This window comes from Leptosomus discolor, chromosome 5 (genome assembly GCF_034619465.1).
Source record: "Leptosomus discolor isolate bLepDis1 chromosome 5, bLepDis1.hap2, whole genome shotgun sequence".
Lineage (NCBI taxonomy): Eukaryota > Metazoa > Chordata > Aves > Leptosomiformes > Leptosomidae > Leptosomus > Leptosomus discolor.
The window spans coordinates 16,441,818-16,455,829 of NC_141395.1; the positions used below are offsets into that span (position 1 = coordinate 16,441,818).

General features: G+C 43.4%; 1 protein-coding gene across 11 annotated transcripts in view; it reads right to left on the reverse strand.

Moving 5' to 3' along the window:
- Nucleotides 1–14,012, reverse strand: part of BIN1 (bridging integrator 1) — a 98,257-nt gene that overhangs the window by 83,240 nt on the left and 1,005 nt on the right. The gene's annotated exons all lie outside the window — the stretch shown is intronic.

Sequence of the window (14,012 nt, forward strand, 5' to 3'; positions counted from 1 at the left end):
TTCTGCCACATGGCCTCCTCTGTCCACCACAGAGATGGGCAACTCCTCACAAACCCTGCCCACTCATGGCTGGTACAGAGATCAGGTTGCTATGCAATGTCTAACTGCCTCCCATTTGTGATCCCAGTGTCCCATTGGGTAGGACTCTGCTCCTCTGCACACCATGGGAGAGGGCTACAGCTAGAAAACACAGAGGTTTTAGAGCAATTCCCAACACAGCTGCCAAGATCTAGAGGGACAGAAGGATATTTTATTTTTTTCTACATTTTATTCCAGAAGACTTTACTGAGTACCTCCAAGTCTGCCAACTCAAATTCACCTCCCGAGTACCTCTCCATTCCTTCAATTATCTATCAACTCCCATTAATCCACTCTCCTGGATAATCAGAGTAATGCTCTTTAAGCATATAACTATGACAGTGCAAAGCCACTCTCCAGCTGCAAGCTGCGTTAGAGGGCACAGTGACCCTGCAGGTAATGTACTTGGGAATATTATGCTCCGGAGCCTCCAAATAGTCCATTTGTGGAGTCAGCTCCCCAGAACAGGACATGAGCACTGCAGAAAGGGCACTTTTGTTGAAAGAGTTTCCTGGCATACCCAGGGATACCTGGCTGGATAGCAACTTACTGCAGTCCTGAATCGAAGTGATCCCTCCCCCAGCCACCCTGGGCATCTTGTCACCTAATTTAAGAATGACTTTGGATGAATCATTTATCCCTGTGTGGAAGAAAATCATCTCAAGAAGTGCTAGCAGCATTGTTTTCCCTTCCTTCCCTGTTAAGTCATTCAGGTCATCAGCATCCATACTGCACTGCAGTTGTCAAAGTCTACACATTGGGATATGGAAGGAGAAGCCACTCAGAGTCTTCACAATCACAACAGGCTGCTTTTCTGAACATAAACCACTTCCCTTAGCACTCACCTTTGAGCAGGAACTGAAAAAGCAGCTTTAGCACCCATTGCAGAAGAAACCACAATGGTGCAACATGAACCAGCAGAAAAGGAAAGCTGCTGTTAGCACCCATCAAGTACCATGAAATTAAATTAAGGTGGCAGAGAACTGCAGCATCATTTTGCTTCCTCTTTTGTCCCAGAAAAAGAAGCAGTTAGATTTCATTAATCTGTGCAGCCGTAGCCTCACTTCATTCCACTTTACGTGCAGTAAGTCACAGTCAGCTTACCATGCGCATGAATGGGCTGGGAGCAGGGGAGATTTTTTCACCCATGCCTGTAAACCCAAGCTCTGAGATTTACCATGAATTCTGCCAGGAGTCTGGCAATCAAGGGTAACGACAAAGTTTTTTCATTTGAAAGTAACAACTGTTTTTCGCTGCCACTTACATTAAAAAAACCCCAAAGTTAAATGGGGGTGATGGAAGAGCCCTACCTGTTAAGACAAGGCACTAATATTAAGGATGTGGTTAAATACAGATAAAAAACCCTCAAATTACTTTCAGAAGTGACCAAGATGTAGCATGAAACTCTTTGAAACTGCTCTCGCAACAACAAAAAGGCTAGTACAAGCGGGAGACTGGCCCAACACCACAGCAACAAAAAGCTGGCCGTAGAAATAGATGAATATTAGTAGTTTGATTAAAACTGAAATCAGAGTAGAAGCAAAGATCTAGCTTAAAAATCTGTATTTGTTGTTTCAAAGGAAAATTAATGCACCTTATGTATTTCCAACACCAGCCTTTAAAAGGACTGCTTTCCACAAGAAAACAGCCATACTGGCAGTTTAGGAAAATACACAGTACATCTCCAGGATGGAAGAGCTATTTTCCTCAAGGCACTTCTACAGCGTGTTTACAAAAACACACAAATAAATCCTCAGTTCTCCGGATGTTTTGCAGGCATTCTCTCTCACAATCTTTGCACATGGCAAATGAGTTAAGCAGAAAGGCTCTCACATACGTAACCACGGGCTCAAATCAACCATCTCCTTTCCCACAGAGGCCACTCAGAAGAGGGACAAGCCCCGAGCCTGAACCAGCTGAGGCCCCCCACATGCACATAGCACTAACCCAAATCCTGACATTCCAGGATTTTTTTTTATATGAAAATTTTAGCCCCTTGACTGTTTTCAACATTTTACGTTGTTTCTCCCTCCTCTTCCACCCACAGTTTTTGCAGTTTAGCTTCTAGCATCATTCAAGTCTAAATTAAGTCACAATACAACAGGAGTGGTGCTGTGACAGACAGTACAGAAAGGCAATCTCTCTTCTCACTGACACGACATCATAGCTTGGTCTCTGCAGCCACATGGTGCTACACTTGCACGCAGTCCAGTGTCTGTCTACCCCAAGCCATCGAAGCACCAACAAAAGCAAGTTCCTTTTAAAGTCTCCTGCTACATTAACTGATTTAGTCTTGTTACATTACTCCTATCTCTCTCTCTCATTTCTTTAGGTAATTTTGCATTATACCTGCCCTGCACAATATGTGCAACCCATGCACTAAGCTTGTACCCTAGTTCAAGGGTTGGTTCTCAGCTATAACCAACAGTGTACTAGAAATTGAAAAAATAATTATTTCTTGCTTTTTTAATTCCTTAGATATATCTATGTTCCCGCCCCCTCACACACCCCCAAATACTTGGCTGATACATCACCTTCCCTTCAGGTCTAAGTCAGCATGTTAAGTGGACTGCTTTTTCCTCTTCTATAAATGCATGAGCTTGCCTTGCTTTCTAAAAGTTTCTTTGGAAAATATATTTGTTCTTATTTATCTTTTTCTTTGCTTTAAAGATTTTAGCAGTTAAAAAGAAAGCATAGATCTCTCTCTCCTTCCTTTTACTCTTCAGCCCCCTATTTAAAAACACAGGATATTTATTCTGCTTTTTCACCACCCAAGCTTCTGAGAATAAAAACAAACTCTGGCAAATGTCATTTAGACTTCATTTTCAAGTTTTTCCTATCTATTTTATATCCTTCAGTGAGGGGTTTCAAAGAGTCAGAATATAAAGGAAAGAGAATCTAAAATCAAGAAGTTAGGTGCTAGCTATAGGTGTAGCGGAGCTGAGCTGGGAAAGAGGCCAACGCCCCAGCTCAGGCACCACCCCACTGCCCCGTGGTCCTGCTGATCCACCAATTCAGCCATACTTGCATCGAGTCAAATTTGGGCTTACTTCCACTTTACTCTTACCTCGGGGCAGAGCCTCTCTTGAGCAGGCTGCATTGCTAGTCTTTCCCCATCCCTGTGCTTGTTGCTGCCCCTCTAGTCCCTCATCTAGAACCTACTACCAAACGCACCTATTTGTGACGAGAGGCTTGAAAGAAAGACAGGTAAAGTAGCACAACCAGAGGGATGGTAACAGGACAGCAGCATGCAGAAAGGAGGAGGAAAAAAAAACAGCTGGAGATGACATATCTCAGTGGCAGATGTGGTTTAAGGGTGGTGTGAAACTGCTGCCGCAGTGGTAGCAGATAGGTCAGTTCAAACCATTGGTCTGACAAAGACAAGATTTTATCTACAGGTGAGCGGAATGAGACTTGCACAAAGTGCTCCAGCAGCAGGTGTGCAGAGCAGCAAACAGGGCAGCAGGATAAGTACTCGGAAGTGGTGATTTCTTCCATCAGAACAAACCCAGAGCCAGAAGCAGACACCTACCTCAAGAAGTTGGGAGATTATGAATCTTAAGAGCTTAAGCCAGAGTTTTCAGACTTCGAATGCTTCAACCTTGACACCTTAAACAGGTGGCCTGATACCAGAGGTACTGAAAACTCACAGCTTCACCAAAAGACACATAGGCTCTATTAGGGTCATCTTGACTATTTGGTTTGCAGACTCTGGGGTGCACAAGCTGCACATGTTTACCACTCTACCACATAACTGCCCAAGAGACACGACCACTGGACACACAGCTGTTAAGTGTCCTTGTGCAACCAAGCCATCTTGGCCATATGTGGTTGCACGCCTAATTCATAACTTCCTGGGAAATTTTTTTTCCACTTGGTTTGCTCTTCTTCAAAGCAGGTCAGTAAAAACATTAAATTACCCAGAGTTCCCGCTTTTCAGCAAACCAGAGACTGGGAATAAGATGTATCTATCAATACTCTGAAAATAAAGGAGCAGGAAATGTCAGTCTCCAAGAAAGCAAGGAAATGTCCACCCTACATTCTGTCTGCCCCAGCCTTAAGCTGATGCCAAATCAGAGACCAAAAAAAAGTGGACACAACTGCAGAGCTAGATAGCAGCTACATCATAGCTCTGTAGTTAATAAGGCCAAACGGCATCACTTAATTCAGCTGGCATCAATGTGACATTCCAGGCAACAGGACTTCAGCAACATCAATGTCTATTACTTGGGTAGGCACTTAATACAGCTTAATTAAACCCTATCTATAGCCAACAGTAACACTAGTAAGAGGAATAAATAGCATAAATAGTGCTGTTTGCACAAATCCCCCTTCTCAAGTCCTCTGCCTCCTCCTCTGCAACACTCATTTTAAATGCTGACACATTTGCAAGAAGTATTTTTATTTTTATGCAGGCCCCAATGCAAAATGAAGCAACCAAATCGGGACAAAACATAAAAGGCATTTGGGGCCATGCCTGAGCTGGAGAAAGAGATAAAGAAGCAGGTGTGTGCTAGGAGGGAGAGAGGCAGAGGAGCTCTTATAAGGCAGAACAATGTGAGACAGGGAATCCAAAAGGGACAGGCTGGATGCAGAGCATTTAAGAGGCTAGGAAAGTTCCTGTATGGGTTCACAACCACCCTGCTGAACAAGGAGGGGAGTTTCTCAAATGCAGGACAGATTTGGAACACGTAGCATGCATGATGGGGCAAAGGGAAGACACGGACATTTGGATCAGCTGTTGGGACTCCCTGAGCCACAGGTTAATAGCTGCAAGGGATCAGACACCAGGGAAAAGATTTAGGAATGGTGCCCTCCACAGCCAGGTTGGGCTATGGTGTAGCTTGTCCCATTGAACTGGGAACATACAGAGAAACACAGATGATCATCTCTTGTTAGTTCTTTCCAAGCAGCTTTTAACAGCTCTTCTTCCTTTCCACCCGAGAGGACTGCTTCTACGTCAGAAAAGCTGAAGGATGAGTAACAGCAAATTTGAGAACGGGGCTTGATGGGCCAAGTTCTCCCGCTGTGAATGGGTGTAAGTCCACCGGCTTCTTTGCCAGAGCACTCGCTGAAATCCGGGCCATGTTGCCTTTAGAGAGGAAAAGCACCACAATGTGCCCCCCAAAGAGTTTTCTCAAAAATTAAGGCCTCAACCGGAGACTTGGGACTGACAGCTTAGAAGACATTCCAGCTAAAACCACCCCAGCTTTAAGTCAATCACCTTCACCCAGCACGGCAGCTCTTTTCACCTACTATACCCACAGCCTCATTGTAAGGGCATCCAGTCCTGATAACACACACTTCCTCCCTGAATTATTTATGTTCACCAAGGATCAGGGAACAAAGGCAGCAAAAGCCTCCAGCTTAGCAAAAAGTTCTAGTCTAGCAACTGCTGCTGATACCCATTCACAGACAAGTCTCAGACCATGAGCAACCGGATGTAGCGTACCACTACAGGGCTCTACAACTGACTGATCACCCCTCTGACTTGCTCTGACCCCACCAGTCAGTCTCCAAATCCTCCCCTCCCAGCTCTGCACATACAGCTGCTCTTCCTCTTCAAAGAAAGCCAATCTCTTTTTCCAATTTCTTCAGCTTATATACTTTGCATTAATATTTTGCTGTCCAAAAATAGTCCTGCACTCTTGCCTACAAAACTAGTCTTACCAAACCTCTGCAAAAAAATATCTGAACACCCTTTTAAGTCTTCTGGAGTACAGAATTTCACTGAAACAAACCAGAAGTATCTTAATTAACTGAGACTGTCCAATATTAACATTGGAATTGTTTCAGGATAGGCAATGGCCTTTTTTGGTAATATATACTACAATCACACTGAAGATACTAACAAATAATCATACTGTCTGTACGCATGATGAGGGAAACATCAAAGTGGGTACATTCTTTCAACGGCTCAAGTTTATTAACACAAAGGTAGGCTTGGCCTTTCACAATGGCTGCTCAGTCTAGAGAAAAAAAAAGAGGAAAAATCCCCAGTATTCTCCTACTGTAGAAGTCTGTTCAATACACAGAACACTAGTCTTTTCACTCCTCCACTGAGGAACCTATACCTTAAGGAGTGTTCCAATGCAGAACCCAAGTACGTTTCTCCATCTGAAAAAACACAATTTTTTTCTGAGCACTGTTTCTCTCAGAGAACCTCTCATCCCTCTCACCAGAATTTTTCCATAATATATTTCCAAAGCAATCTGAAACATGCTGTCCACTGCCACTATACCTCAATCCCCTTTTTGGTCACTTGTGTCAGAATCAACAGTATGACCAGAGGGTTCATGTCACACCCACAGACAGAGGGAGAAGGAAGTACCTCCCCAAGATGCCGTTCGACTGCCTGAAAATTCGAAGTTAATGAGCTGAACATTCAAATTCTGGGAAAGGAATTCCCCGAATTTTTTAAATACACTATTTTTACCCCCTCAAGTTTTTGCCCTTTTTTTCCTCACAATGGCTGAGGAAGTAGTAATGGAAATGAGGTTGGTCTGTCCACACTCAAACTCACGGAGCCAGTAGGATCAAAAGACTTACTTTAACTTACAGAAATGGGTAAATGACTCACAAAGGTACTAAAGAGCTACAGAACCAGCATTTCCATTAAGGAAAAAAGACGTAGAGATCTACAGTTTCTTCAAATGTCAGTCTTTATACGTTCTTCAGTATAGGTTCACGTCTGTTGCTGGCACCATTGCAAATAAATCCAATGGGATAGAATTGCCAATTCACTCTGCAAATAACCAACTCAGAGCTGAGTTTGAAGGTAAGATGCATTATTGTTTCTGGCCTGATAAAAATGTACAATCAAGCCAAGTCGCATGAAGGGAAAAAAAAAAAAAAAAAAAAGCATAAACACTTTTAGCTGTGTTTTCAAACACTGTAGTTACTGTATCACTGAAGTTCCATTTCCGTCCCTGCTGGCAAACAAGCACTGCAGTTCTGTCTAATACAGTTTCAAAGCAGAGTACTAGCAATTGCTCAGTGAAAAATGTTTGTACTTCAGCTATATCAACATCTAATCTCCCTCCAGAAAATGTAACTTTGAAAAGAACTGAGAAACTTGTATGGCTCTTAAAGCAAGTTTAACAAAAAGTTCTAAGCCTACTTAAACCAATCATGATCAATGAAGAATTACCAAAAAAAAAAAGTAATTCCAGAACAGGCTACCAGCTTTCTGAATCTGCATGTCAAACCCTTGCAGAGAGGCCAGTACTTCAGACTTTGATATCTGTGTATTATCAAGAGATTAAATGCGTCCCATGGTTTTCAAAGAGGGATTAGTTGTTAACTACTGCTTTCCTCCTTATTGGTGAAGTTTGCACTCTCCATCCTGTCTGCAGCCTATATTAAGGACTGCCACCCAGACTTCTCCTTTCTTCTAAAGAAAGAGACAGAAAGAAAGGCAACACTGTCTGGATTTTATGACTAACTGCACCACTCTGGAAATGATGACTTTCAAAAACTTTTAACCTACCAGCCACTGGTCTAAGCAAAGTTTACTCCAGCAGAGCCTAAATAATAGAAAAATCTATGTTACACATGTGTACTTGCAGGGGTCTGAGCAAACAGAGTACCAACTCCTCATTTCATAGAGTTGCTTCATAGAGATTCTGAGACCCCTCTGTCTAGGTCTGTGTAATGCCCCAAGCTCTGGCTTCCAAGTCTTCCTCAAAACACTAACTAGTGTCCAAACCCTTCCTGAATGCAAGCTTCCAACATAATCAAGGAGAAACTTAGAAAAAAATGCAGGGTGGGGGTGGGGGGTGTGCAGAATTAAACAACTGTAGAACCTATTCAAGTTGGACAGTTTCTATTCCCATTTACCAGGGGTGTTCCTTCAGACCACAGAACCACAAATCTAAAGAGAGGTACTTTCTGAGTAGCAGCTAAGAAACAAACCTAGGCAAGCACATTGGTATAATGAAGATGTAACCTAAACCAACAAAGTTATTAATCCTATTTTCTGCTAATAAATATATTTCAAATTTTCTTCAGCAACGTGGGACAGGACCTACCCTCCAGTACTTGCCAGTTTTGTGAAGATCAAGCAGCTTCAGAGGCTAGCAAAGCCAGGAGATGTTCCAAGGGAACCTGAACTGTCCGAGGTCCATCAGTCACTGGCATGCACCTGCTGAAAAAACACCTGCCAAGATTTATTCATCCCTTGCACCACCGCCAACACTTCAGGCGAATCTGCAGAGGTTCCTCTCTCCTGTTCTGACAGTATTAAACTAATACCGTATTTAAAATTGATTTTAACTAGCAAGACAATGAAAATTACTTACTTCTCTCTTCCAACCCCTTCCTGAGAGAGATTTTAGGTCAGCAGTGTGAATGCCAGAACAGTACAGGTTTGCTGGCACTCACACATTCAATATCACAGTTGTGGGAAAAAAGCAAGTATACTGTCCCTCAAGAGAAGGCTAAAACACAGGCTGATGTCGAAATGGTCCTTGATGCACTATCCCGCTTGCCTGCAGCTCTCCGAGGAGGCTTTATTCATATTTTAATATTTGTTCCCATTTCATTGCTGTGGGGTGGAGAACGCACAGTCTGCTGGTCAACATTAATACAGCCTTATCCCAAAACAGAAGGAGCTGGTCTGCACACCCTGAATTTGCCAGCCCACTAAGGGAGCTGAGCTGTGGCCAGTTGAAGACAACAGGGCTACAAGTCTGTTCTGCTTGGGCAAATTGAGTCTATCTTCATGATAATGTCAAGTTGCCAGTACAGCACTTCCGGGAAGACAGTCCGATCCCTGCACGTACAGGTAGACAGCCAGGACTGTAAGACAATCCTTGCAGAGTTGCAGAACTCGCACAGCAGGCAGCTCAGGTGTCTGGTCATCATCACAGCAGTGGAAAAAAAACAGCCACTCTTAATATCTGTCAACGTAAGCTACCCTCTTGACACCCAGAAAGTTTCTAGAACAAGAGCTTTAGGACACATTTGGTCCCAAGGTCTTGTCTCTCTGTCCAAAGAGTCAGGAACAAAGGAAAACTTGCATTACTCCCAAAGACCCCAGTCCAGCTAAATGCTGAACACCTCAGGCTGCACACAGCTTTCCTCAACGGCTTGGCCAGCCATGTCATTTGCTAGTCACATGCCAAAAGCATTCGTGATGTTGCAAAAACCATTTGTGCCTGGAAACGTAAAACCTTGCTTAATAATCAGCACGCACAGTGGAGGGAGAGCACAGGTAAGTTTGATGGCACACACACAGCCCCCACCCCCCACCCCACCCCCCCAACAGATGAGTTCTCTTAACACTAACTCTATCCTGCCTAGAGCCTCACCAAAACTCTTCACTGAAAAGAGATCTTCCAGTTCCAACTTTATGAACCTGATCTCACAAGAACTGCACGGAAGAGGTCTGGCTCTAAGACTAGAACTTAACAGAGAAGAAAAAATGACCATGAATAGGGCTGGGCCTTTTCCAATCAGAAAATTCACCTGTCCCCGAGATTCTGCTTCTTTAAAGAAAACTGCTGCCAACACCCAGAGGGGCACCTTCAGCAGGGCGCTGTAAGCACCCTGCCAATCAAACCATCCCATGGGCAAGGAAACATGTGGAGCCTGGTTTCCTATTTCACCTCCTCCCTGCCCCATACAGATTATCTGATACCCCATAATACAGTCTGAGCTCACACTGGAACCATCTGCACGTTAGGGGCATTAATTCAGATCTCTCTCCTCTATCCAGTGCCTGTTTTCCAGCAACCGTTAAGCACAAAGTACCTTTGAGACTCTACCCATCACCTAAGACCTGCATGCTGTAGAAAGCAAGCTAACAGATATAAAGTAGAAGGCCCTTTCCTTGTTATCTGAGGAGTCCTCCAGGAAACAAAAAAAAAACAAAAAAAAAAAAAAAAAAAACCCACAACAGAAAGGTTCATGCCAGATCAGCAAGAGAACAACTCTTATAGGTCTTCACACTACTTCACTGGCACAAGACGGCAGATTACCACCAAACCATCCTGCCTCATGCAAAGCCAAGCAAAAACCACAGAAGCTTTGAAGAGACAGAAGAATCCCAAAGGAGAACCAATAAGGAACTCCTCTCCTCCCAAGCATGTAGATATGATACTTACTTCTCAGTAAGAGAGCTTTCTGCATCTACCATTTTTTATGTAAAGCCTTGCTCCCCATCTGCAGAGGTTCTACAGATCAGGCAGCCTCTGATAGCTGAATCCTGAAGACAGCTCTATGTAAATTTGGTTTAAGGTTCTTAGGTGCTGCTCATTGGTATAGACTCCCACCTGCATCAACAAGGCTGAGATTTCATTCTAGGTGTTCTCACCTGCCATGCTCCACCTACTGGAGCATGTCTAGGAGGGGAAAAAAAAAAAAAAAAGTCTTATCAGGGCAAACTCAAAATGCAAGCCATGCCTTCCGCAAACCCTGTTCCACCCAAATCACAACCTCCTCATGTCCAGCAAGGGATTACAAGGGGAAAGAAACAAAGCCTAAGGTTCTGGGAAATGAAAAGATCCTTTCTGGACACAGTCTGTGCTACTACAACTGTTACACAAGACAAATTAATTGGAAAAAGCATTGGGACATCAGCCACAGTGGCCTGCCAAAAGCAGTCCTCCACCCTCCTTTTCAGGGCCAATGTCCTTGGTTATTTCTCCTTGCTGGGCTGAAATTTCCTTAGCGAAGCCTTTGGTTTACTGGCATAGAAATAATTTTTCGTGCTGTGGCGGGCAGGGAATAAGCATCAGCAAGCTTGGCTACCAGCAGCTGTGATCATACTCGCCCTGTAAGACCAGGACTACAGCCCAGCCTCCTTAGACTGTGCAGCCAGAGGAGAGCAGAACCTTGCTCTGACAGAAGGTTTAATCAGGAAAACTTTGCAAACATAGATGTGGGTAAATATCGGTGGGATAAACAAAGTAAGCCAAGAACAGAAAGCAGAATTGATATCTCATGGCAACACTCAAGTCAGTCGCAGAGTCTACAACCTAAATGATACCCCGTAACGCAAGGGAGTTTGGATATCCAAACTAAACTTCGCCAGGTCCTGGAGCAAAGCCTTCCCCTTTGGTTAGGGACTGAGAGGTAGAAAAGGGGATGTCTTGGTTTGTTGGTACATCAGAGTAAAAACATGAGGAAAAAATGACAGCCTATTCATGTCACAGAACACAGACTCCTCATTTTGCCCAGCTTTGTAACAAAAAGAGAGCAAGAGACCACCACTCCGACAGAACAGGAACTTCCCACACTCAGTCTAAGTCTAGAAAGGGAAAAATCAGTTCATGCCTTTCTACACCTCTCCACACAAAAAAGCTCTCGAGGAAAAACTGTCTTTCCAATGTCAGCTTTACAATTCATCTCCTCAGACATGCCCGTTAATCTGTATGCAATTTAAATCGTCAGCCAGTGCCTGCACAGTCAATACCATCTTTCCACTCCAGCCTAACCTGCTGGAGGAAAGCAAAACACTTGATCCTGTGACGAGGACCCTCACAGCCAGCCAAGCAACAAAACGCCAATCCATTTGCTCCCCAAGCTCAACCGCCTCCTGGAACCTCGCAGAGGAGTTGCCCTCACACCGAATTTGCATCAAGTCACCAAGATGCTGTTTTAATTTGTTCAAAGCAGAAATGTTTGTGCATGTGCAGACTGACACATCCAGAAACGGGACACTGACAAAAAATGAGAACTGTGGAAATTGGGGAGATTTTTAAGAATTTCAAGCGTAAGATAAAAATTGATCACATAGCAGAAACATTAACTGGTTTAAGATGGTGAATTACAGACAAAAACTTTAAAAAACTTTGAATCCTTACTGGCAAAGTTTAAAAGAGCTTGCAAACACTAGGCTCTCTCCAAGACACCACGACATTCAATGGAGGTATTACAGTTTTACTTCATTTTAAAAAGTTTAAAATTATGAAAGGTTCAGAGCTCAATTCTCGGACTGAAAATTCTTCAGCTAACTACACGATGAACAAAGCGCAACTTCCAGCCTAAATCTCCTAATTGTTAGTTGCAAAGGATGACATACGAGTTAGCAAAAGTTGCACTGGTCCTTTCTGCTAGGTGGGTTCCTCTGGACAGAGGCATCAACTTATTTGATACATTTCACTGGACAATGGACAAATTATTGCCAAGTGTTGTACTTGAGGTTACCTTCGAATAGAGAGAGGTTAAAAGGGTGCACAGCCCACTTGCAAACAGCATAGTCAACCATTCTGCCCCATGTTTCCTGTGGAATTGAGAAAGCATCTTCCAAAAATAGTCAGTAGTTTTGCTGAAAGGCTCAAAACAAACAGTACTTCTGAAGGAATAGCTTACATACTTTACATAATAGCCATCTCAGAAGGGAAAAAAGGATGTGTACAGTGTTTCAGTGTGAATTCTGCATTGAACAAAAAGACATCATTCTTCGCTTAACACAAGGCTTAAATTCACCACGAAGGAAACTGCTGAAGTCAAAGCCTCGGGGCTCAAGTTGGGAGGGAGATACCACTCTGAGGGCAAGAATTTTTACCCTAGATTCAAATCGAAAGAAGATACAGACAAAACACACTGTCAGCTTCTTTAAGACTCAAAAACGAAAGTTCAACCCCAGTCAGTCAGCATGCCTTCACAAAAATCTAATACATTTTTAAGTGCTTGGTCTGTTGTGTACCCAGATCTACCTCTGCATACTTCTGCTTACCTTTTTTTAAATTACCCTTTTTTTTTTTTTTAAACAACTAGTCTTTATCTCCAGACACATGATTTACCCTTCCTGCTAAATACAGCATCACAGGTTAAAACTAAATACCAGAAGACTAACACCAGTACAGTGCCATAACCACCAGTGCCTTCGTATTCAGCTGTATCTTTCCACTCAACTGAAAGCTAACATTCACGTTTGCCTCAGTGAAAGCCTGTCCCTTAGAGACAAGAGTAAAATATCTAATACCTCACGAAAGGAGAATTGTTAGAGATGAAGCTGAAGCAGTGTGAAGGGGCAAGTCAGACAATGAAGCAAGCAATGCCCTTTTTTTTTTCTTTTTTGAGAGCCCAGAGAGCAAAGTTGTTTTGTTTGCATTAGGATAACAATGTCTGAAGGGCCTAGAATTCATGTTAACTTATTAAGCAAGTGCTTTGAGTTTATTTTCCTTTTCTCCTTAGAAGGAAACGAGCTGTGCTTTTTCTGTGTAAAAAGACAAACAACTGGTCCCAGATTGTTTATATTACCTGCAATACACAGCTAAACTCTCGATTATTATTGTTGTTGTCGTTCCTACATCCCAAATCACCACCAGGGAATAAGCAAGGAAGTGAACTGGATCTCCAGTTGAGAGGAATTTGTGGAAAACTCTCCCTAGGAAGAGAACCTGTCTGCATTCAGATTTAAGAAGCCAGGGAAGGGCCTGGCAGGCCACACTTGGCTCCAAGCTGCACTGATACATACAATAACTTCATCAGCAGGCCAAGGAGCTCAGCCTCTACCACCTACCTTCATACTAACTAAAAATATGGTTGCCATCTGGTGGCTAACACAGAATGAATTTAGCATCTACAATGAGTTCAGGGTGGACTAGACACCAGGAGACAGATTCCCTTGCCCTGTCCCCTCCTGGAACTGCAGTGAGGGGAAAAACCACAGAGGTGGCCACACTCACTCTCATGAATGGAGCAAAGCCAGGACCTTGTTGCTGCAACCAGTTCCACACTGGATCTGCTGTTCACTTGGGGTTTTTTCCCAAGCAACCAGGAAAGTTCAGATCACTCGCCTAGTCTCAGCAAATGAGCTTAAACTAGTGAAGCACCATGTGCAACATTAGGCCCAACGGCCATTCTGACCCAGCAGCATTTTGTGACAGTGCCGGAGTTGGTACAAGGCTCAGGCCAGCACTGCACCCAATCCCAAACCTCCTAGATTAAATCTAGCTGCTAAAGATAACTCCCAGGGAACGAGA